Source organism: Schistocerca serialis, chromosome 5 (assembly GCF_023864345.2).
Source record: "Schistocerca serialis cubense isolate TAMUIC-IGC-003099 chromosome 5, iqSchSeri2.2, whole genome shotgun sequence".
NCBI classification, from domain to species: domain Eukaryota; kingdom Metazoa; phylum Arthropoda; class Insecta; order Orthoptera; family Acrididae; genus Schistocerca; species Schistocerca serialis.
The window spans coordinates 116542726-116567222 of record NC_064642.1 but is presented as its reverse complement, the minus strand read 5'-3'; the positions used below and the strand labels follow the sequence as shown (position 1 = coordinate 116567222).

At 45.2% G+C, this 24497-nt stretch overlaps 1 non-coding gene across 1 annotated transcript; it reads left to right on the top strand.

Annotated features, from left to right (window-relative positions):
• The first annotated feature begins 6640 nt into the window (after positions 1-6640).
• Positions 6641-6715, top strand: Trnas-cga (transfer RNA serine (anticodon CGA)). The gene has a single exon. It is a non-coding gene; the product is annotated as a tRNA-Ser (tRNA).
• The last annotated feature ends 17782 nt before the right edge of the window (positions 6716-24497 follow it).

Sequence of the window (24497 nt, the reverse complement as noted above, 5' to 3'; positions counted from 1 at the left end):
AGGGTAGTGCAGTTATTTCTACCAAGTCGTTGAAAGTTGATTCAGTTGTGACCTCTGGAAGTAACGCCTCGTGAAATAAACCCCAGTACCTTGTGGACCCGCCTAATGTGCATTGCTTTTAGCTGAGAGAATTTAATACTTCATATAGTGCTTGTTACTTTTGAGCAAAGATGTTTCCCACGTATGTTCATCTTTGGAAAATAAATTTGTGGTAACTAAAAGTTCTTGATGTCATTCAGTGGCTAGTTAATGCCATGCCACTTGAATACATATTAGTCAAGGCCATCAGCCACATGAATATATGAGGGGCATTGTTTTTTATGACAACTCAGTGCTGCAAACGTTCTTATAAATAACAGATAGCTTCCAGTAAGTCTGAAGGCCATAAGATATATTCCTTTATTTTCATTAGTCACTGATGCTGAGGCATCTGGCGACTCTTGTTTTAATCATTAGTAGTGTGGTATCGATAGTTCCGATGCCACAGCGTAGGTTGGCACTACGAGAGTGGAAGATCTTCGCTGACGACAGCGCCCTCTAGCCGACACTGTGCAGCTCTACGAGCGCCGCTCCACTTTCGCCCAGTTCATCAAGAGCAGACAGCTGGGACACTTCACTTCTGCTTCGCTTGGCATAGAGACTTTGCTCTACTTACGACAGGTCCAGACTTCACACCTGTGTGCTCTTCACCTAAAGTTATGTAATCAGTTTCTTATGTTATACACTAGTAAACCCCTTTTACTTACTTGCAGTACCGACGTGTTTTACCTCACCTGCTCCTAATCGCTTCCATCATTCGGCCAACCTTTAAGATTTCAGGAGCAGACCCATGCGCCGCCTTCCAGGTGGGAAACAAAGCGTAGACTCTAACAGCATCAACTTGCTGAGCTCCTCCCCATACAGTAATGCTTCATCTGGCGACCCTGTCAGGATGCTTAGTTTCTCCCCATGTATTGTTAGTAGTAGACTTCTTTCCTTTGTCTCAGGATAAGCAAACTAGTGCGAATCCCCAGCTAAGTAGTCAGGTGGCACCACACGCATAAGCATATTATTCAGGATATGATGTCTAATGATTTATTTTCTTAGCTTAAAATGGTTTTCTTAACCTTTCAGCGTTGTATGATACTGCATTGCTTGTGATTTGATGTGTCCTTTTGGTAATATTTTTATGTGTTTTGGTTGTGGGATTTTTTTTTTGGTACAATTTTGTGTACACTCTGATTTTTGTGGGGACAACTGTATGGAAATTGATTCTTTTGTGGATGCCAACTTTGTAATTTTGTTTGCATATGGGAAGTCTCTCTGGAATGACGTCGTGCAACTGCCCTAAGAGTAGTTAAAGTTGTGTGAAGTGTAATCAGGGGGAAGGATCAGTAGAATTAGAGGATGCGTGTGAGTATGAGACAAGTGCATTAGCGAATGGGCGCCTCAGGTTCATGGATGTAAACACCACATAGGAAATTATCTCCTTGTCCGATGGGCAAGGTATTGCGATTTCTATTGGGAAGCGATTGTTTAGCGATCGATACTGATTGTACATGAGAGGCTTGACAAAGCTTAGACTCAAATGATAAAAAAATGAATGAAAACGAAAGGCAAGGTAATAGTCCTAAGGGTCAGAAGTCATTGATGGAGTACCTTAAGAAATTATTTCACACTGAAGAAATGATGACAGAAAACATGGAAATGAATAATAATTTAAGTGGGGGAATGGATGCAGGCAGCTAAGACTTAAAAAAAAAAATGTGAACAAAGCGAACGTCAGGATGAAAAGCTAAACGAGGATAGTAAACCTAATTAACGCGAAGAAATGACACAGAATGGAGGACTAACTTACAAATAAAATCGAGGAGATCGGTAGCAGTTTAGAGGAGCGATTCCAAACCCATAGCCATCAGCTGAGAGAGGTATTCCGTACCAAAAGGACGCAAAATTTACAAGGATCGAGGAAAGGGTTGCACCATGGTAGCAGAAAAATGGCTCTGTGCACTATGGGACTCAACTGCTGAGGTCGTTAGGCCCCTAGAACTTAGAACTAGCTAAACCTAACTAACGTAAGGACATCACAAACACCCATGCCCGAGGCAGGATTCGAACCTGCGACCGTAGCGGTCTTGCGGTTCCAGACTGCAGCGCCTTTAATCGCACGGCCACTTCGGCCGGCTGCAGATACAATCCACGCTACTGTCATACAGCGTGTGGAAAATAAGTTAGAATTCTTAAGTCTAACTGCTGATGAAAGCAGTTTAACTTGGGAAGGTTAGGCATATAAATTAGATGAGAGTGTGAAGAGATAGATGATTGCAGTTAAAAGCAGTCATGATATAGCACATATTGCTGGGGCTAAAAATTCTGTTAAAGATGAAAAAAGGGCAGTGTGAAATTAATCGTTGGTATTGATGGGGAAGCATGAACTATACGACCGCATGGCAGAGGTAGGACGATCAGGTCACAGCCACGAAAGAGAGGAATTCGCGATAAATTGCAAGTGTCGAAGGGTAGAGCACGATGATTCTGGACACGAAGAAGAATGGGATTGCGTCCATTCACAGAACAAAAAGTAATAAGAATGTCTGAGGTTTCCACAATGAGAAGAAATGAACGACTACAATTACGAGCGTTTCTTGTCGCTACGAAAGTTGAAAGTCTTCCATAATTCCTCAAATTGCATACTGAATCGAATTTATGTTCGGTTATTTAGAACAAGAAGTGGTCCACCCAGTTAGGCCAGTTGCACCAGAATGTCGTATGTACTGAGAATTTTTCCAAGCATTCTTACTGGTGTACTGATCAGAGGCCGTGTAAGATCGCGCTAAACACGGCATCATAATGTTACCGAATTACCATCAATCAGGATTGATGAGTCCGGCAAGGTTCTTTGAGCATATGATTCAGAATCGTCAGTTTCTTTACAATCCGTACAGCCCTGCAGAGCTAATTAGGGTTTGCATCACCAAACTTCCGGTACATGTGAGGCATATCATGTGAGCTGGGAGATGCAAAGGTGACGTTGAAGATTTCAAAGCCTACTCCAGGAACTGGGATAGGATATAAGAAAAAGCATGACGCCAAATGACCAGTGTGGTCTGAACTATTACAATGAACCCACGAGTAATAAACGACACAGCTGGCGCCCTTGCAACAGCACGATAGGACACGCAAACGTGACAGAACTGATAAGCGACACGAACCCGATCATCCGAATGAGTGAAATTGACAAAACAATTAGCGCTACGAATGCGGGGGTAACCGCCACTGGGAGAGTGCGGATTGATGGAATTAGAACAGGCACATTTACTGGAACGAAAATCGGTACAGAGGCGAGGTGATAAACAAAAACCGGTTTGCGATCCTGCGAAGTGTGCAGACACGTTCTGCAGATCCAGATAGTAAGTAATCTTCCAGAGAAGAGGCCAGCGCCCAAGCAGTGAGACGTTTTGGAGTCAGAAGAAGTACAGAGAGATGAAGTGAAAGCAGATACAGGATGTGATACTCATCTTGTCTGTGGGGAAAACGTAAGGGAGATGCTTCTAGACCAAGACTTGGAAGCAAAAGTTCCAGCAATATCACCTACCGTATAAATATCTTGGGGCCCAACAGATCTAAACTGCGTTTTTGACGCTGGCAGCTCATTTTCTATTACTAGTGAGGTCACATTTTGAAAGTGTGAGGCGGTAGAGACTTGTCCGACACTTCCATTGAAAGGAGTTGTAATGGGGTAACCAAAACCCGAATTGGAAGAAGAAGAACGCAAGAGAAGATAAGGCGGTGTGACGATGTCGGCCAATCCTGCATTGATTAGAACCCCACCACGAAAGGAGCGGCCTCTACAAGAAGAGAATATAAGAGCCGCTCCTGCCAGCCTCGGCCGCTCAGTATCGGCTCAGTATTAGGACAGTAGTGGACAGTATTCACTTTGCATAGGGCAGTATTAGCACAGTTATAGACCGGCAATCGCAGAATACATTACTGGCAATTAAAATTGCTACACCAAGAAGAAATGCAGATGATAAACGGGTATTCATTGGACAAATATATTATACTAGAACTGACATATGATTATATTTTCACGCTATTTGGGTGCATAGATCCTGAGAAATCAGTACCCAGAACAACCACCTCTGGCCGTAATAACGGCCTTGATACGCCTCGTTATTGAGTCAAACAGAGCTTGGATGGCGTTTACAGGTACAGCTGCCCATGCAGCTTCAACACGGTACCACAGTTCATCACGAGTAGTGACTGGCGTATTGTGACGAGCCAGTTGCTCGGCCACCATTGACCAGACGTTTTCAATTGGTGAAAGATCTGGAGAATGAGCTGGCCAGGGCAGCAGTCGAACATTTTCTGAATCCAGAAAGGCCCGTACAGGACCTGCAACATGCGGTCGTGCGTTATCCTGCTGAAATGTAGGGTTTCGCAGGGATCGAATGAAGGGTAGAGCCACGGGTCGTAGCACGTCCACTGTTCAAAGTGCCGTCAATGCGAACAAGAGGTGACAGAGACATGTAACCAATGGCACCCCATACCATCAAGCCGGGTGATACGCCAGTATGGCAATGACGAATACACGCTTCCAATGTGCGTTCACCGCAATGTCGCCAAACAAGGATGCGACCATCATGATGCTGTAAACAGAACCTGGATTCATACGAAAAAATGATGTTTTGCCATTCGTGCACCCAGGTTCGTCGTTGAGTACCCAATCGCAGGCGCTCCTGTCTGTGATGTACCGTCAAGGGTAACCACAGCCAAGGTCTCCGAGCTGATACTCCATGCTGCTGCAAACGTCGTCGAAATGATCGTGCAGATAGTTGTTGTCTTGCAAAACGTCCCCATCTGTTGACTCAGGGATCGAGACGTGGCTGCACTATCCGTTACAGCCATGCGTATAAGATGCCTGTCATCTCGGCTGCTTGTGATACGAGGCCGTTGGGATCCAGCACGGGGTTCCGTATTACCCTCCTGAACCCATCGATTCCATATTCTGCTAACAGTCATTGGATCTCGACCAAAGCGATCAGCAATGTCGCGATACGATAAACCGCAATCGCATTAGGTTACAATCCGACCTTTATCAAAGTCGGAAACGTGATGGTACGCATTTCTCCCCCTTATACGAGGCATCACAACAACGTTTCACGAGGCAACGCCGGTCAACTGCTGTTTGTGTATGAGAAATCGGTTGGAAACTTACCTCATGTCAGCACGTTTTAGGTGGCGACACCGGCGCCAACCTTGAGTGAATGCTCTGAAAAGCTAATCATTTGCATATCACAGCATCTTCTTCCTGTCGGTTAAATTTCGAGTCTGTAGCACGTCATCTTCGTGGTGTAGCAATTTTGATGGCCAGTAGTGTAGTTATTAGTGACCCATATCCATTGCTTGTTTGGACTTCGTCTATAGCGAAGAACATTACTGTTTGTATGTCGCCCATCGCATGTGACACTTGTTTTAAGCACAAATTAAGTACTGTCATTCTTATTATTTGTAATAAAAACTAATAATGTGTTTTTGCGTGAATTGTTGTGTAGCATTCTGAGAACGCAACATCCCTATGCAGGACTCTACATTGGCGAAGAGTATCTGCCGAACCCAGTACCTGACGGCCACGGAATTTTCGTTCATATTGTGCTGGCTCATTAAATCCATCTTGCCTTTGCTTTGCAAGGGCGCTTCTTTGCTTTAACGGTTCTTGTCGCTTTTGCTAATCAGTCTTTTCACGAGCGTTGCAGAAATTTTCTTTGCCTATTTGACTTGTTTGCCTGGTCTGTTTGTTGCATTTGTGCTTTCCAACTTTCCCACCCCACCTCTCCCACCCCCCAGTTCAAGTGCTGCAGCCGCAAGCATTAGATGCCACACAGCTAATGCAGATGTTTCAGTTCCAGACTCAACAAATCTCCGCGTTACTCAACGCGGTGCAGCAGCTACCGGCCAACGACGCGCCCCAGACGGAACAAGCAACGCCTACTACAGCTATTACATCACCTTTTCGACAGTTTTGTTAACAAGACGAAGGATGGCTCGAGTGGTAGTCACAATTTGAAGCCCACGTCATCGCCTAAAATGTGCCAGCCTAGTGTGAAACTTCCCTATCTATTATCCACGCTGCAGTGTTCAGATTAATTCAAAAACTCTTTTCTAACGCCACTCCGAGTGAACTTACGTATGACAGTGTTATCTCTTCGCTGAGTAACTGTTGTGACCAACAAGTGCATCTGGTAGCAGCTCGGTATCAATTCCTTAATCGAAAAAAAAACAAAAAAAACGGTGAGACCAAAGTATCGCAAGTGGGTAACAGGTTTGCAGGGTATTACAAGGAAATGCAAATTCAAATGTGCTTGTGGTGCTTTATATTTAGATGTTAGGTTGCGCGATGCGATCGTGTCCAATAAGCCCCATGTCAAACTCAGAGAGCATATTTTGAAACAGTCCGATTCATGAAGGAAATATTCACTCTGCAGCGGAGTGTGCGCTGATTTTGAAACTTCCTGGCAGATTAAAATTGTGTGCTGGACCGAGACTCGAACTCGGGACCTTTGCCTTTCGCAGCCAAGTGCTCTACCAACTGAGCTACCCAAGCAAAGTGGAAGACGAGGTACTGGCATAAGTGAAATTGTGAGGACGGGTCGTGAGTCATGGTTGGGTAGCTCAGTTGGTAGAGCACTTGCCCCCGAAAGGCAAAGGTCCCGAGTTCGAGTCTCGGTCCGGCACACAGTTTTAATCTGCCAGGAAGTTTCAGTCTGATTCATGATTTCCGTAGGTAGTACAAATACTAGATCAGTACGATTCCGATGCCTTGTCACCTCTTACATTTGAACAGCCAGCTATTTGTAGGGTCGAGTCCCTTGCTTGTGATCGCTCCATCCCGCAGCGGCGGCATGCGCTAGCCACGTCAGGTAAACAACCTTCCATTCCGCGTATACAGTTTGCTACACAGGCGGCTCAGCAGGCGAACAGAATTAAGGCTTGGTTGGCTGGTTAATTTGGGGAGGGGACCAAACTGCGAGGTCATCTGTCCCATCAGATTATGGAAGGATAGTGAAGGAAGTTGGCCCTGCCCTTTCAAAGGAACCATCCTGGCATTTGTCTGAAACGATTTAGGGAAATCACAGAAAATTTAAATCAGGATGGTCGGACGCGTGTTTGTACCGTCGTCCTCCCAAATGTGAGTCCAGTGTGCTAACCGCTGCGCCACCTCACTTGGTAATTAAGGTTTACCTTCTGTGTTATTCATGGCACAAACGCCAAGACTGCTCCTCCTGATAAACTCAGTGTTATGCTTGTCGTGGGAAACGACATGTACAGTCCGCATGTTTGCAATAGAACAAACTGGTTCACATGGCTCTGACCACTATGGGACTTAACTTCTGAGGTCATCAGCCCCTAGAACTTAGAACTACTTAAACCTAACTAACCTAAGGACATCACACACATCCATGCCCGGGGCAGGATTCGAACCTGCGACCGTAGCGGTCGCGCGTTTCCAGACTGAAGCGCCTAGAACTGCTCGTCCACACCAGCCGGCGCAATAGAACAAACATAAGAATTCGGCCCACTCACAGAAATCTAGTCACAAGGCCCAATGTCATTAATGCAGTATATTCCAAGTCTGTAAAAGGCAGGTGTGCAATTTCTTCAGTGATACGCCAGTGAACAAACTTCATTTTCATTTACTTATTTGTGGGAAACATGTGAAATTTCAGTTGGACATGTGTGCCTCTATCACATTGTTAAATCGTCACACACATGAACTTTTAGACTCCGCAAGCCCGTCTAAAACTAGCACGCAACTGACGGCTTATGATGGAAAAGCCATTCCCGTTCTCGTAAAATGTACCGGGTGATCAAAAAGTCAGTATAAATTTGAAAACTTAATAAACCACGGAATAATGTAGATAGAGGGATAAAAATTGACACACATGCTTGGAATGACATGGGGTTTTATTAGAACCAAATAAAAAAACAAAGCGTTGCTAGACGCGTGAAAGATCTCTTGCGCGCGTCGTCTGGTGATGATCGTGTGCTCAGCCGCCACTTTCGCCATGCTTGGCCTCCCAGGTCCCCAGACCTCAGTCCGTGCGATTATTGGACTTGGGGTTACCTGAAGTCGCAAGTGTATCGTGATCGACCGACATCTCCAGGGATGCTGAAAGACAACATCCGACGCCAATGCCTCACCATAATTCCGGACATGCTTTACAGTGCTGTTCACAATATTATTCCTCGACTACAGCTATTACTGAGGAATGATGGTGGACATATTGAGCATTTCCTGTAAAGAACATCATCTTTGCTTTGTCTTACTTTGTTATGCTAATTATTGCTATTCTGATCAGATGAAGCGCCATCTGTCGGACATTTTTTGAACTTCTGTATTTTTTTTGTTGTAATCAAACCCCATGTCATTCCAAGCGTGTGTGTCTACATTATTCCGTGATTTATTCAGTTTTCAAATTTTTAATGACTTTTTGATCAACCTGTACTTGGCCTGCTATGTATCGCTCGCATACAGGAACTGTGACATTTACAGTGCTACAATCACGCGAGTGTGATTAAATATTTTGTCTTGATTCTTTTAATTTGTTTGGCTTTAAGGGGAGGTTTACTATATTTGGTTCAAAAATCGATTTTTTAAAATTGCATTTTTGGATACATAAAAGTGTTTAGAATCCACGCCTGAAACGGTTTTTCCGAATACAGTACGGAAATGTTTGTTATTCGCTGTTGAACGTAAAAATGCATCTGCCTGAAATCGGCCTTTTTCACGCACAAGTTTTTTTTTTCTTTAGGAGGACGAGTTATTATACCGGTGTTTCGGAGGAAACACACAAAATTCAAATGAAAGTTTGAACGCGTGTGTTTAGAAGTTAGCCCCAAGCATTTGCATTCCGGTGCGAAGACTTTGAAGATTGCGACTTTTCTGGCAGTGAGCAGCTTCAGCTACGGGTATTCAGCAATTCTGAAGACCATGACAACAATGAACGCCACCCTGGGACTCTATTCGGCGCAGTTCGCCAAGCATTCGGACGACCACCGGATTCAAGCGGCCGAAAACCGCTCGTCACCGGCAGTATGAGCGGCTCTGGAGCAGCGCAGAATGACCCAGATCGAGCAGAACGCCCTCTATGAGGAAGAGGAAGAACTAGTTCATGGACCCGGAATAGCAGATTGAACGTACGTTGCATAATATTGCATTTATATGTAATCAAAACTTCAAACGCGTTTGCTCGAAATAACTTTTTTTTTTTTTATCGCGTGGTATTGTAACTTCAAATCTAATGAACCGAGTGGCACGATTCTTTGTTTCCGACGAAGCTAACCAAATTGTCTAGGAGTTTTACCACTTTTATTCCGATCCATCAACTATAAATATTTTTACTTGGCCGGCGAAGTTGAAAAATCGATGAAAAAACCCTATATTTTTCACATGGGGTAAGCTCAATTTTTATTTCAGTCGAGCCGTCTGACCTGCGACATACCGCGCGTGGAGGTCTACATCGAAATTTTGTTTCGTTCCGACGGCACTTCCCGCCTTTGCTCTTCGACATTTCTGGTCGAAAAAATTCCAGCTTGTAGAGAAAATAGCAATAAACATTTTACCAAATTTGACATTGGTATCTATAACATATCGCGAGGAAAAAAATCTCAAAGAACATGCTTTTTTCGGCCCAAGATAGTAAACCTCCCCTTAACATTCAGGACAATGTGTCGTCAGTGTCTGCATTCAGTACAAAAGGCAGTGTCGCTAGCTTGCTAAAAGAATTCCCAGAACTCTTTTCTGAAGTTTTGGGCAAAGCTAACAATTTTGTTGCACTTATTACGCTGAAAGACAATGCTCAGCCGAAATTTTGCAGTGCCAGAACTGTTCGCATTGTATTACGGGACAATATCACTGCTGAACTTAAACAATTGCAAGATAACGGAGTTGTTGAGCCCTTATCAGCTAGTCAATGGGCAAGTCCACTGGTTTTGCTCCACAAACCTTCAGGTCGCATTCGCCTCTGTCTGCAATCAACCCACAAACTGTCATTGATACTTACCCATTGCCACGCCCAGAGGATCTTATGGACAAATTAGGCGCTGGACGCTACTTTTCAAAAATTGATTTGCGCGACTCGTTTCTTCAAATACCGCTCGATGAAGATTCTCAGAAAGTGTGTGGGCTTGCTTAAATACACTCCTGGAAATTGAAATAAGAACACCGTGAATTCATTGTCCCAGGAAGGGGAAACTTTATTGACACATTCCTGGGGTCAGATACATCACATGATCACGCTGACAGAACCACAGGCACATAGACACAGGCAACAGAGCATGCACAATGTCGGCACTAGTACAGTGTATATCCACCTTTCGCAGCAATGCAGGCTGCTATTCTCCCATGGAGACGATCGTAGAGATGCTGGATGTAGTCCTGTGGAACGGCTTGCCATGCCATTTCCACCTGGCGCCTCAGTTGGACCAGCGTTCGTGCTGGACGTGCAGACCGCGTGAGACGACGCTTCATCCAGTCCCAAACATGCTCAATGGGGCACAGATCCGGAGATCTTGCTGGCCAGGGTAGTTGACTTACACCTTCTAGAGCACGTTGGGTGGCACGGGATACATGCGGACGTGCACTGTCCTGTTGGAACAGCAAGTTCCCTTCCCGGTCTAGGAATGGTAGAACGATGGGTTCGATGACGGTTTGGATGTACCGTGCACTATTCAGTGTCCCCTCGACGATCACCAGTGGTGTACGGCCAGTGTAGGAGATCGCTCCCCACACCATGATGCCGGGTGTTGGCCCTGTGTGCCTCGGTCGTATGCAGTCCTGATCGTGGCGCTCACCTGCACGGCGCCAAACACGCATACGACCATCATTGGCACCAAGGCAGAAGCGACTCTCATCGCTGAAGACGACACGTCTCCATTCGTCCCTCCATTCACGCCTGTCGCGACACCACTGGAGGCGGGCTGCACGATGTTGGGGCGTGAGCGGAAGACGGCCTAACGGTGTGCGGGACCGTAGCCCAGCTTCATGGAGACGGTTGCGAACGGTCCTCGCCGATACCCCAGGAGCAACAGTGTCCCTAATTTGCTGGGAAGTGGCGGTGCGGTCCCCTACGGCACTGCGTAGGATCCTTCGGTCTTGGCGTGCATCCGTGCGTCGCTGCGGTCCGGTCCCAGGTCGACGGGCACGTGCACCTTCCGCCGACCACTGGCGACAACATCGATGTACTGTGGAGACCTCACGCCCCACGTGTTGAGCAATTCGGCGGTACGTCCATCCGGTCTCCCGCATGCCCACTATACGCCCTCGCTCAAAGTCCGTCAACTGCACATACGGTTCACGTCCACGCTGTCGCGGCATGCTACCAGTGTTAAAGACTGCGATGGAGCTCCGTATGCCACGGCAAACTGGCTGACACTGACGGCGGCGGTGCACAAATGCTGCGCAGCTAGCGCCATTCGACGGCCAACACCGAGGTTCCTGGTGTGTCCGCTGTGCCGTGCGTGTGATCATTGCTTGTACAGCCCTCTCGCAGTGTCCGGAGCAAGTATGGTGGGTCTGACACACCGGTGTCAATGTGTTCTTTTTTCCATTTCCAGGAGTGTATTTGTGTTTGCCTTTTGGCAGTGTTTACGCACCCGCCATTGTTCGACGGACTGCAGGAGCGCTAAACTGTTCGAACTATTTGGGCGACAATGTCGTAGCAGGTCGTACACCTGAGGAACATATTGAAAATTTACGTGCTTTGTTTCGTATGTTATCAGAGGCAGTCCTAAAGTGTCGACAGGACAAGTGTGATTTTTTAAAACCTGAGTTGCAGTATCTTGGTCTTGTCATAAACAGTCAAGGTGTACATCCGCTTCAGTAGCGTTTGTTAGCCATACGAAATTTTCTAGTTTCTCGCAATGTGACAGAATTGCAGTCAGTACTAGGGAAAATGAACCATTATATTCGGTTCATACCGAATGCTGCACAAATCGCAGCTCCACTGCATCGTTTGTGTCGCGAGAATGTCCCCTTTGTCTGGACAGATGAGTGCCAATTAGCTTTTCACAAACTTAAAGATGCACTGCTCAGTAATCGATGCCTACTTCACTTTGATCCTGGAAAACCAGTTGTATTGCAAGTTGACGCTTCCTCTTACGGAATCGGTGCAGTCCTTCCGCATAGAATTGGTGATAAAGACAGTCCAATTGCTTTCGCATCAAAAGTGTTATCCAAAGCTCAGTATCACTATTCACAAACTAAAAAAGAGGCGCCGGCCGCTGTGGAAGAGCGGTTCTAGGCGCTTCAGTCCGGAACCGCGCTGCTGCTACGGTCGCAGGTTCGAATCTTGCCTCGGGCATGGAAGTGTGTGATGTCCTTAGGTTAGTTAGGTTTAAGTAGTTCTAAGTCTAGGGGACTGATGACCTCAGATGTTAGAGCCATTTTTTTTATTTTTTATTTTACTTTATTTTTTTGAAAAAGGGGCTTTGGTTATTGTGTATGGTGTCACCAAATTTCACCATTATTTGCATGACCGAAAATTCTACTTAGTAACGGATCACAAGCCTTTGCAGTCCTTGTTTTATCCAACGATACCTGTTCCTGTACGAACTGCCCAGAAATTGCAAATTCTCGTACCATTGTCTGTATCGTCAGACAGCTAAACATGGAAATGCGGTCGCAGTTTCACGTCTATCGATTGGCCCTAATACAGACTTCGACGCTTCTGCTGCACTTTGTCGTCACATCGATTCTCAGGATTCTGAATTGCTTCAATCTTTTTTCGCTGAACTGTAAGAAAATTCCACGGATGATTATCCAGATTTGAACATTTTGTTAGACTACATTCGCACACCTTGGTCTCGTTCCTCGCATAGCATAAAAAACTCTGTAGTGCGCCGATACTTTGTACGGTGACATAGCCTCGCTGTATAGAACGGTGTGATTCTTGTTCAGAATGACAATGGACAGTCATGTGTGTTGACCCCTAAAGCTTTGCAAAAAGAAGTGGTGCAGTTACTTCACAAGGGACACTGGGGGATTGTCCGTACTTAACAGTTAGCGCGTCTACGCTGTACTTGGCAGGTTATGGACGCCCAAATAGAACAGACGACGTCAGAGTGTCATACAAGCGCGGAAAATCAGTCCGCTCCGCCACAAAAATTCACTGCTTGGCCAAAGTCGCAATCGCCATGGCAACGTGTGTGTAACGTTTCTACTTAACACCTGCTTTGTTTTACCTTTAAATCTAAAGGGAGTGGAAGGGCTGACCCAATAAAGTGAACATTTCAACTCCAATGTGTTTATTAGCTACCAAAAACAATCTCACATAAAAATTGACAGACGCGACTCAGAAGGCACTATGGCTGTATTTGACCATAACTTTAACAAAACAACTCTAGTTAAGACACGTCATTTAACACCCTTTCAATTCCAATACTTTAACATTACATGTAAAATAACAATGGATACATACCCTCAATTTTAACACGAATAAATGGCTCTGAGTACCATGGGACTTAACTTCTGAGCTCATCAGTCCCGTAGAACTTAGAACTACTTAAACCTAACTAACCTAAGGACATCACACACACCCATGCCCGAGGCAGGATTCGAACCTGCGACCGTAGCGGTCGCGCGGTTCCAGACTGTAGCGACTAGAACCGCTCGGCCACTCCGACCGGCTTAACACGAATACTTAGAACATATTTATGAAAACGTAACTTGGGCAATCTTGCAAATTACTAGACTAGAGAACCTTGCAGAGCGTACCACGAAATTATTCAAATGCCCATTGGCTTGTAAGATGAGCTTTTATGGCATAGAAAGGTACCACTTTGTACAATCATAAAGGCGTAACAACAGAAGTAAGGCCCTAACTTGTAAGGACGAAGTTTAACCACGAACGGTGAAACCGACTGAGGGAAGTAATACTTAACTTTGAACCAAGATGTGCCTCCGTTTGCAACTCCACATCGAGTAGGCCACCGAAATGTGAACCCAGCATACGCTACCGAAGAGGAACACACGAGCTCAGGCGATGTCCACCGCCCGTAAGCCAAACTTGTAATCTAAAGGGAAGCTCTGCGCTTCGGTTGCCCGCTGCCTCAGCTCACTGAAACACAGACCACACCCGACAACAGGAGGCCAAAAAACTTTCTTAACTTTAACATTCAAGATTGACCACTAAATTAACACTATAAAATCATGTTTAAACGACAATTAATTTCACTCGAAACTCCCTTCTTTAAGTGAAACAGTACCTGATAAACAAACGCTAAGAGTGGAAAATGAACTGGCTCACGAGAACCGCCGCTCACTAAAACTGAAAGACACACATCTTGGCCACCTTAAGTGGCCCTGCAAAGCTCAACACGGTAACCGTTAGAAATAAAAATTCAGATTTCCCGCAGAGGACATACTGACATGGATTAACCGGTATCGTAATCAAATTAAGTACTTGCTAATAATAGTTAATGAAATAACATTGCCGGTCGGAGTGGCCGTGCGGTTCTAGGCGCTACAGTCTGGAGCCGAGCGACCGCTACGGTCGCAGGTTCGAATCCTGCCTTGGGCATGGATGTGTGTGATGTCCTTAGGTTAGTTAGGTTTAATTAGTTCTAAGTTCTAGTCGACTGATGACCTCAGAAGTTAAGTCGCATAGTGCTCAGAGCCATTTGAACCATTTGAAATAACATTCTGCAAATACATCATTGCTATGCGGAAGCAGAGCACACGCTTAGTAAGAGTCATCAAATGAAATCGAGCACTCATAACATCACGCGTCCGGCAACGTCTTACTGTACCAGAAGCGATCACAATTACAGTTACGTACACGCTCTTAGTAATTAGAGTACAAACTGGGTGCCTTGATGCTGGGGCGATTTTGCGAAGATGTCAGACAATCACTTCGCAAGACCTTAACAGCGTGTCCCTCCAAGGAAGCGGGCACATCCACAGCTCACGAGGTTGCCGGAGAATGCACAGCTCCGGCCAACTCCCACCGCCTCCAGTATAACCACGTGATAACCGCCGCCCGGCCTCAGGCACGCCGTCTTCGCTTCTGCCCGCCAGCCAATCGCCGACTCGCGCACCGCCTTCTTCTGTTCTCAAAGCGTTGTTATCCTTACTCGCGGTCGGCACTCGCTTATATCTCGAGCCGGCCCAAGCCCCATGACAAACCTCTGTACTAAAAATCGATCGTACTCATGTCAGAGATACTACTGCCGCCGGTCCCACCACGGCTCAGTGTGCACATAGTCTTTGCGGGACCTTTCTGGAACACTCCTTGGTTGATTGTGATTGACTCGTATAGCAAGTTTTCTTTTGCTGTGCCAGTGAACTCGACAACGTCACGTAGCACAATTCAGGTATTGTCATCGATTTTTTGCCTCGAAGGTTACCTGAAGTAATAGTGTCAGATAAATGACCTCAGTTCACGTCAAATGAGTTTGAAACATTCTGTGAACACAATGGCATACAGCATCTAACAAGTGCACCGTTCCATCCACAGTCAAACGGCGAAGCGGGACGTTTTGTCAGAACCTACAAGCAGCAGATGGCCAATCTTCGCTGCGCTCACACCAGGGATCAAGCATTGCAACTGTTTCTCGCCTCACATCATTCGCACCCACGAGATGAACCATCGCCAACGGTATTGCCTCACGGCCGCCGCCATCGGACACTGCTAGACCTGCACCTCAGCATCCGGTGCCTAGGGAAGACTGTAAGTATCGCTTCGCGCAGCATGGTGTTGTGTTTTAAAGGGTTTTTAGCGTAAGCAGACGGTGGACGCGAGGCGAGGTCGTCCGTTGACTTGACGCTTGCATGTATTTTCTTTCAGGTCCAGATGGCTCGCAGCGCCACCACCAAAATCAACTTCGCCTTTGTCATGTACACGATGATCTTTCAGGCTGTTTTCCCCCTGAGCCGTAGTGAAGTTAGCATTGAAAAGCGCGCCGTAGCGCGTAGCGTGAAGCAGTCGCCCTCCGTTTTCTGGCGGTGACGCCGCTTTCGCAGTTGAAGGCTTCAGAGTCTCCCTCTAGCGGGAAAGGGGAAAAGTGGGCTGTTCACGTGGGTTGAAGAAGTGGCTGGATGGGCTCTCGTGGAGAGTTGGCAGGCGGGGGCATCAAGAAGCGACTTCTCTGCCGGTGCTAGAGGGACAGCAGGAAGACCGCGGAATCAGCGTAAGCGACGCGAGCAGTGGCTCCTTGGTATGGGGCGCTAACTGCTCGTCGCGAAAGGAATCTTCCTGAGCGTGGGTCCGCGAGGGGCCTAATTTGCAGTTCGGCCGTATGCTGTCGACTGGCGACGAGGTTCTGAAAATCGGCGCGCTTTCCTGCGTCCGTTGAAACGGCTGGCAGCGGGCGGATCGGCAGAGCATTTGGAGATGCTGCGTTGGTTCAGTTCTGGGAGTCGCAACGCACCAGAAATTGAGTATTGATTGTTAACAGATTTTATGAAGTTTAATTGAATTGAATTTACTTATTCTTGTTAATTACACCAGCCGTATATTTTGGGGGTTTCCCGCCATTCATTCTCGTCTGCCCACCTGCGGGAAGGTGGTAATATTAGAAAGGGTGGTCCGTCTGTCCCGATTGAGGACCTACGGGTTTATTCGACTGTTAGCTTGTGCCATGTCTGTGAAGGTCTAAGGCATCAATGGCTGTACTGTTTAAAATGCAAGGCACTATGACCCGATCCAGTCTATCGCCTGCCATAACTGGTATTACTAGACAAACGTGAAAAAGGTACTCTAAGAAAGAAGAAAAAATCCTTTTGCTTCGTGGTAAGAACTGGTTCATTGTGTAACGAATTCCTACTCATCTCGAAGCTGTAACTTACGTAAATTTGTGTTTATGTATGCTAAGCTATAATCAAGCAAGGTTGTTAATGTACGCCGTAGTGGATATTTTTTATATTGTTTCTATTCAGCAAAAAGTGTTGTGTGTTTCTCCAGTTCAATATCTTTTAGGGCTTTTACTCAACGTGTTTAGGTGTTTTATACAGGTAGTTGGTTAGTAGTTTGTTTTCTTGCCATGCAAAAGTTTACCATTTCATTACGGGTAGAAATTGTTGCCTTGAAAGGAGAATGTTGTAAAGGTTCGCAAGTCCTACCTTGCTAGCGTGTGTGTTTGCCGTAAGTTAACTGGCAGAAATTTGTAAAATTTGCTTTTTATGTGTTTTGGAAATGTTAATGTTATTAACTGTGAGTGCCCCCCCCCCCCCCCCCCCACCCGTGTACATGATTCATGCGTTTTGGTTTTTGTATTTTGAGAACTTTTGTAAACAGGATTATATGTTGCAGACAGGTTAGACTCTGCGCCATTTAATGAGCCTGAGTGAGGCTGTTGTGGGCGGCCGTAGCCACGGCTGTTGTAACCAAATGGGAAATTTGTCTGCCCAAAAGTGAAGCCATATATTCAAATTGTATTCATTTATTAATGGAGTGAAATTCACCTGTAATTTAGCTCAGCTTTAAATATTATACAGCGTCGCGTTGTATACGTTAAATTGCTTGCCTTTACTTGCCTTTTACTGGCGTAAAATTTTTTATAATAATTTAATAACTTAAAAGTCCTTTCCTATCGTAAATTGTGACTTATTAGTTAAATGATTGTTGGGTTTTCCTTTTAAATATCGTAAAGCCTGCACCAAATTTGAATAAAGAGTGTTACTGAAAATTGTGTGTAATTTCACCGTTTATTCTTTGGCACCTACTTCCACTTTGCATTTTGTGTATTATTTGCGATTAATAACCTTTGGTGAACCAGTAGTAATCATACGGCTCACCCCCAGATTGAAGGATCCAGAGGACATCGCGGCCACAGCAGCCGCCCGTGGCTGTCCTCACGACACCGCGGGACGACACCACGGAGACGCAGTCTTCGCCTCCTCCGCCTCCTCTCGTCCTACCGATGGAGCTGGACCGGCCCACACTGAGCAGTCGCCACCTCCTCCATCTGGATCATGGCAGCAGGAGGCGGACGCGTAACCTGACGGTACGCATTTCTCCTCCTTACACGAGGCATCACAACAACGTTTCACCAGGCAACGCCGGTCAACTGCTGTTTGTGTATGAGAAATCGAAGGGAAACTTTCCTCATGTCAGCACGTTATATGTGTCGCCACCGGCGCCAACCTTGTGAGAATGCTCTGAAAAGCTAATCGTTTGCGTATGACAGCATCTTCTTCCTGTCAGTTAAATTTCGCGTCTGTAGCACGTCATCTTCATGGTGTAGCAATCTTAATGCCCAGTAGTGTAGATTTTGTCCCATAAAAGTTCGATGGGGTTCATGTCGGGCGATCTGGGAGGCGAAATGATTCGCTCGAATTTTCGAGAATGTTCATCAAACCAATCGTCAACAACTGTGGCCCAGTGACATGACGCATTGTCATCCATAAAAACTGCATCGTTGTTTGGAAATATGATGTCCATGAATGGTTGCAAATGGACTCCAAGTAGCCGAGCACAAACATTTCCAGTCAGTGATCAGTCCATTCCACATAAACACAGGGCGCACCATAATGGAGCCACCTCAACCGCGAATTTACTTTCAAAATTTTTTCTTAAAGAATTTACTTTATTTACTAGCGATTCATCAAGAACATTAACACATTTAATCACACTATGTGAGCGTGGAAGTAGTTGCCTGATAGTAACTGATAAAAACAAATTTCTTGCAACAAATGGAAATTTTATTCCTAAAAAGCCTTTCCTATTTCCGTCTCACGGCGTCGCAGCTCGCGCCGGCCGGACCGATATCGTGGGTTGGCTCCTGTTGCTCGCGTGTCGACCGCGAAGCCACTATCCCTCGCTATACGGCGCGGCCCACTGGACTCACGTGGCGACCTCACATGCGCCGACGCTCAAGACGGGCAAGTCATCTTATGTCTTAGTGCCCGGCCGACCAACTGATCGATCCAACCGCCAATGACCATTGCCTGAACAAACTCGAGCACACTGGCGGCCTAACACATACTAGCACTCCGGACGACAGACAGACACTGACTGCCCCACACTGACCAAGTTGACCAACTGACCAGACTCGCCCCCTAGCGAGCTCATAGCGCCCCTTAAATGCACGTGAGCAGGCTACCTTTCCCCTTTCCCACCAGAGGGAGACACCAAAGCTGCGATTGCCACAGCGGCGCCACCGCCAGAAACGGAGGGCGACTGCTTCACACTACGAGCACCGGCGCGCTCTTCAAAACAGCAATTTTTACCACGGCTCACCACCACCAGCTTGCACAGTGCCTTTTTCACAACTAGGGTTCATAGTTTTCTGGATTATGCACCTCACTCGAACTCTACCAGCAGCTCTTACCAGCTGAAACCGGGATTCACCTGACCAGGCCACAGTTTTCCAGTTGTCCAACGCGCAGTCGACATGGTCACGAGCCAGGAGAGTCGCTGCAGGCAATGTGTTAGCACAGGCACTCCTCATCTGCTGCCATAGCCCACTAACGTCAAATTTCGCTGCACTGACCTAACGGATACGTTCGTCGTATATCCGAAATTTATTTCAGCGGTTATTTCATGCAGTGTTGCGTGTCTGTTAGCACTGGCAATTCTACCAGACGCCGCTGTTCTCGGTCGTTAAGTGAAGGTGGTCAGTCATTGCGTTCTCTGTGGTGACAGCGGTACACTTTTGACACTGTGTATCTCAGAATGTTGAATTTCCTAACGATCTCCCACGCGTCTAGCTCCAAGTACCATTCCGTGTTCAAATTCTCTTCGTGCCTGTCGTGCAGCCGTTGAAAGTCGCGAGCTCTTTCTTCTTATCTCGTGTTTTCTACTGAAAATCTCGTTCTTGTACTCTTGTTAACTTTACTATTACAGAGATCGCCTAAACTTTATTTTTTTAAATTGGTCCTGAGCGCAACAAATAACTTACTTGGTCTTTCTGTTGCCACTGCTTGATCTGCTGCATTCCATTATTTAACAAAAACATAAAAAGACCTATTATTCATGCTGAGTGGAATGCATGTTCTGTAAGGCGGCTCCTGCTGTTGCTGCGGCTGTTGCTGCTTACTACAACTACATATAATTCAAGAGAAGGGGTTTGGTCAAATCTAAACTCGATAAATGATAACCCAAACAAGTAATTCCTTTTTTTGAAAAACTATATTCTGAAAGCGATTCTTTCTCATTAAATTAACAAAAAGCGCTAGAAGCTCTTTGAACAATCGCTTCGTATGTAAATCTGCCTCCAGTGGCATTAAAGCAATATTACAAATTAATCAAACTCTTGAGACAGACTGAAATACTTCTCAATTAAATACATAGTGAAACAATTCCCTGACAATAACAAAAGAAATCAATGACAAAAATCAATACTTCATCTATTCGCCTAACAATGGTTTCCCTTAAGAACTCAACTCCTATCATTATCAAAATTACTGTCTGCTACCACGCACATACGCAAACGCTTTTCTTTAAATTAATAAGCGCACTGCAAATTATAAAAAATATCAACTCAATTCCAAATCCTGTGTCGCTGCAGACGGACACGGCAGTACGGCAGCTCGGCGACGACCCCTCGCTCAACACACGTGCGCACCACAGCAGGCGGGTTCCTACACTGGCCTCCAAACTGCCACTAGTTAATCCGTGCGCTGCGAAGCGCGACAACAATATCTTTAATTCCAGAGCTTGTGTATGCGCGCTGTAGCCAACCTTTAAATCCTACGAGAATATTGCCAACTCTCACTGTACTGGATATCATTTCACATGAACCACACAAGTGGAAATGATAGCTCAGGCAAATCACTGACCTTTTCCACTTCGTACGTGATAATCCCGCCATCTGTATATGTGCATATCGCTATCCCATGTCTCTTGTCAGCTCGGTGTAAAGTAGCATGAAGTTCGTCGCTAATTGCTCTACACGTATCCCGAACTGCTCCCTGCAGAGAGGCGCAGCAAGGGACGCAACTGGCTGGAGCGTCACGTCAAACACTGCTCCTCGGCACCACACACTTTCTTATGTGGACATCATTATACCACGTGATAACGGCCACGGGCTGTCGGTGGGGATTCCCCCACAGAAGGCCGTCGTGGTACGCGTCCCACTGTCACGTGGTGTAATATTTCTGGCTTATTCAGCCATCATATTAGGCTCCAGGAAGCTATTCCCAGGGGAGTGGCGATGCAAGAAGCATAGAGATGACCCAATGTGGGATGAGGTACCGGTGACAAATGTTAGATTCGGTACCATTCCCGTGAGAAAGACCGCTGGCATGATGCTGCTGTGTTCGGCGGTAGGGCACCAAAACGTTAAACTTTAGTTGTTATTATTAATTAAAGCTGTCATCCAAATTACTTCATTTTTTAAATAAATATCTCCCAACAGCCAGCTATCAACCAGTCATTTCAAAATTATTAAAATCAAAGTTTACTATAACAAAAGACTGACGATATTACTGCCGATGCACTGCGGTGGCGTTCGGGTCACGACTTGCTGGCTTGGCGCGCGAAGTGTCTCGGGCAGTCCGGCTCTCCAGTTCTGACCGTTCCAGTAGACAGACATGTTGTCTGTGGCAGGATGTATTTAATGTTATTTTAGCCAGATATAATTACTGTGGAAAGATATGTTCAATACGTTGTGATCAAGAATAGTTTCTCGTGTCTATATCAATAAAAACGCGAGTGGCATCCCAAATGAGTTATAGTTTATTCGTAGCAGCAGTTCCTTTCGAAGTTAATTTCAGCCTCAAGAAAAAGAATCCACGACCTGCGTGCTGTTTTCTGCGCTGGGGACATCATCATGAAGACAGCAGGTTAGTGAAGTGTATAACAACTTATGTATTCCACATAGGGCAGTGGAAACAACTAGGCACCTCACGTGTACTGCATGCACAGAACAAATGTGCTCAGTGACACGTCATCTGCAGTAATGCAGAGGAGGTAAAGAAGTATGAAAGTATTAACTCTATCTCACTTTTATTCCTTTTTTTCTTGCCGTAGTGGGCCCCCTATTCTGTCGCGCTATGTCTCCGCCCTTACCTCGTGCTGCTCCAGTAGAATGGCATTCTTTCTAGCTGTGCTCCTTCCACGAAAATCTCCGCTATGACCCCCTCATCGTACTGTTTGTCACAAAAATCAAATTTCTCAGTTTCGATAAGGCTTTCAGCGAAGTGCACGTCAAGTCGTGGGCGCTCACATGAAGTTCACCCACCTACAAATACCAGGGAAAATACTCCTCTGACTTTAGTCGCATCGGTGCCTTTCCTTTGGAAGCGTCTGATGTTGTTACTGGATCTGGAAAGAGCGCAAATGGCCTGGATCTCCGCGCATAGGTTCCGCAGAAGCAGAAAGTGGACTTAAAAAAATGTGTTTCTGCAAATTGATTCACAACACATGACGCATTCAAAGATATCTACAGCGGAAGGATGTGAAAACTACTGCACGGCCAGTCTATTATCACATTCGTCATGAGTTGGGAGAAGGGAAAATTGAAGGTATTTTGGGAGAGGACCAGTTTTTTTTTTTTTTTTTATAATGGGCAGTCAGATGAAAAGGAGACACATGGGAAGAAAGCAAGTAAACTCTTTATTTCGAAAGAAATCATCATAACAATACATTTGTCTCACTTTGAGACGAGACGGTCAAAGCCTTAGTGGAAAAATGTTTGCCGTTGCATGGTCTAACAATACCACCACTTGCAAAGTAGGTTTAAAATCAGATTAATAATAATGCTCACACAACATATGTTCGCTTTATAAGGCAACAACAAAGTTATTGACTGTGGATGTTATCGTCAGAATGGAAATAATGAAGTCACTGTAAAAAAGTCATTAATTTTGGCATTTATCTTGAATGGATTCCCACGTAGATTTCGTCGAAGTTGTTATGGCTCATCTTGTTGATTCTAGGGTAATTCCACTTTGACCGCTAGAAGGTCCAGATCTGTATTCTAGCAATATTTGAAGACCTAATAAATGCGTTTTTCAGGAAATTCTTAATGATCAAACAATCCCAGATCAGAACAATGGCATCGTAGGAATAATTTTTGACTTGGTGTACACGATCCACATTTTTGTTAAACTTCTTGTATATTCACATATACTTCTTCTCAATTGTCACACTATCAAGAAAATAGTTTTGTATCAATCTTCAAATATTTTATTTCCACTCTAACCAAACATAAGACTTGACTGGTCTTTTACAAATCGAAATAACAACATAACTTCTGCAAAGTGAAACAAAGACTGCTATGTGCGCATTTGCGCCAAAACGGTTCAAGTAAGTCAAAGATTATGACAGTCTCACAGAAATGAATACACACAAGAACCATATCACTGACATCGGAGTACCTGTACATTAAAAAAACCAAATGTGAATATTGTCACAAAAATATGTCTGTTACTTCGTAGAAAAGTAGTACGATATTACTGATATCGAGAACTGGGATTGGAGTTCCGTGATGGTCACATAAATAAAGAACCATTACAATGTTCCTCACGTCACCAAGGTCGCTTCGAATACGATGCAGAAGTTTTGCTGTGAAGCCCTTATACGTCCTCCATACAGTCCCGATCTCCTCCCATGCAGTTTCCGTATTTTTGGCGCCCTGAGGAAAGGTATTCGTGGCCGTCGACTTGCTTCGAACGAAGAATTGACGGCTGGGTACAATCATCGTTCCGCAGGCAACCGCTAGCATTATTCCATTAAGGCACTGATAGTCCTTTCTCACAGTGGGATAAATGTATCAACAGTTTGGGCGATTACTTTTGAAATAATAAACAGTTCACTTACTTTTTTGCATCTGTCTCGTTGCCATATGACTGCTCCTCGTAGGAGAGGTAGCTGCACTCTACATGTATTTTTAACGATGCCTTAATTTAAGAAGAAAAAGAAAACACACATTCCATTCAAGATCTTAGAGAACGATTTTGATAATAATATTTCTGTGCTTAGGCATTGTGGTATCAAGTACGGGGATATAAAAGTAAGCTACCCTCTTTATGAGAGGCAGATAACCCAGCACTGTCAGAATGGCAAGAGGTGAAAAATCAGGAAAAGTTAACGTGTGGCGTTGCTCCCGGTATTTAATTTGGTGAGGAAAGCAAACATTTATGGCGAAGTTGTTTATCGCGATAAAAAGTACAGCATCATAGGACGTGCTGATTGCATAAGCATTAAAAGTAATTTGTTCGAGTGCTTAATGAAGTTGAAAATACACTAGCTGACGGCTCTAATCCAATTATAATCAAGAAGTAATGGATGTGTGCTGCAGATGGATATGCTAAACTTTGACAAGATACTCTTGAAGAAGTTGTTGAATTTTATTATGTCAGAAGTAGAGTAAAACGAGAAGGAAAATGCAAGAAAGGCATAACAAGAAGAACTGCAGACGGCTGAAGAGCTTTCCAAAAATGAATCAGCTACCAAAATACGAAATGTAACCCTTGAGGCCACTGCAAGATCCATGAGTTACGTTTGGAGCGCAATTCGTGTAGAGGCGAATCATGGATGCGAATCATGGATAACGGGGGAAGACAGAGATGAAAC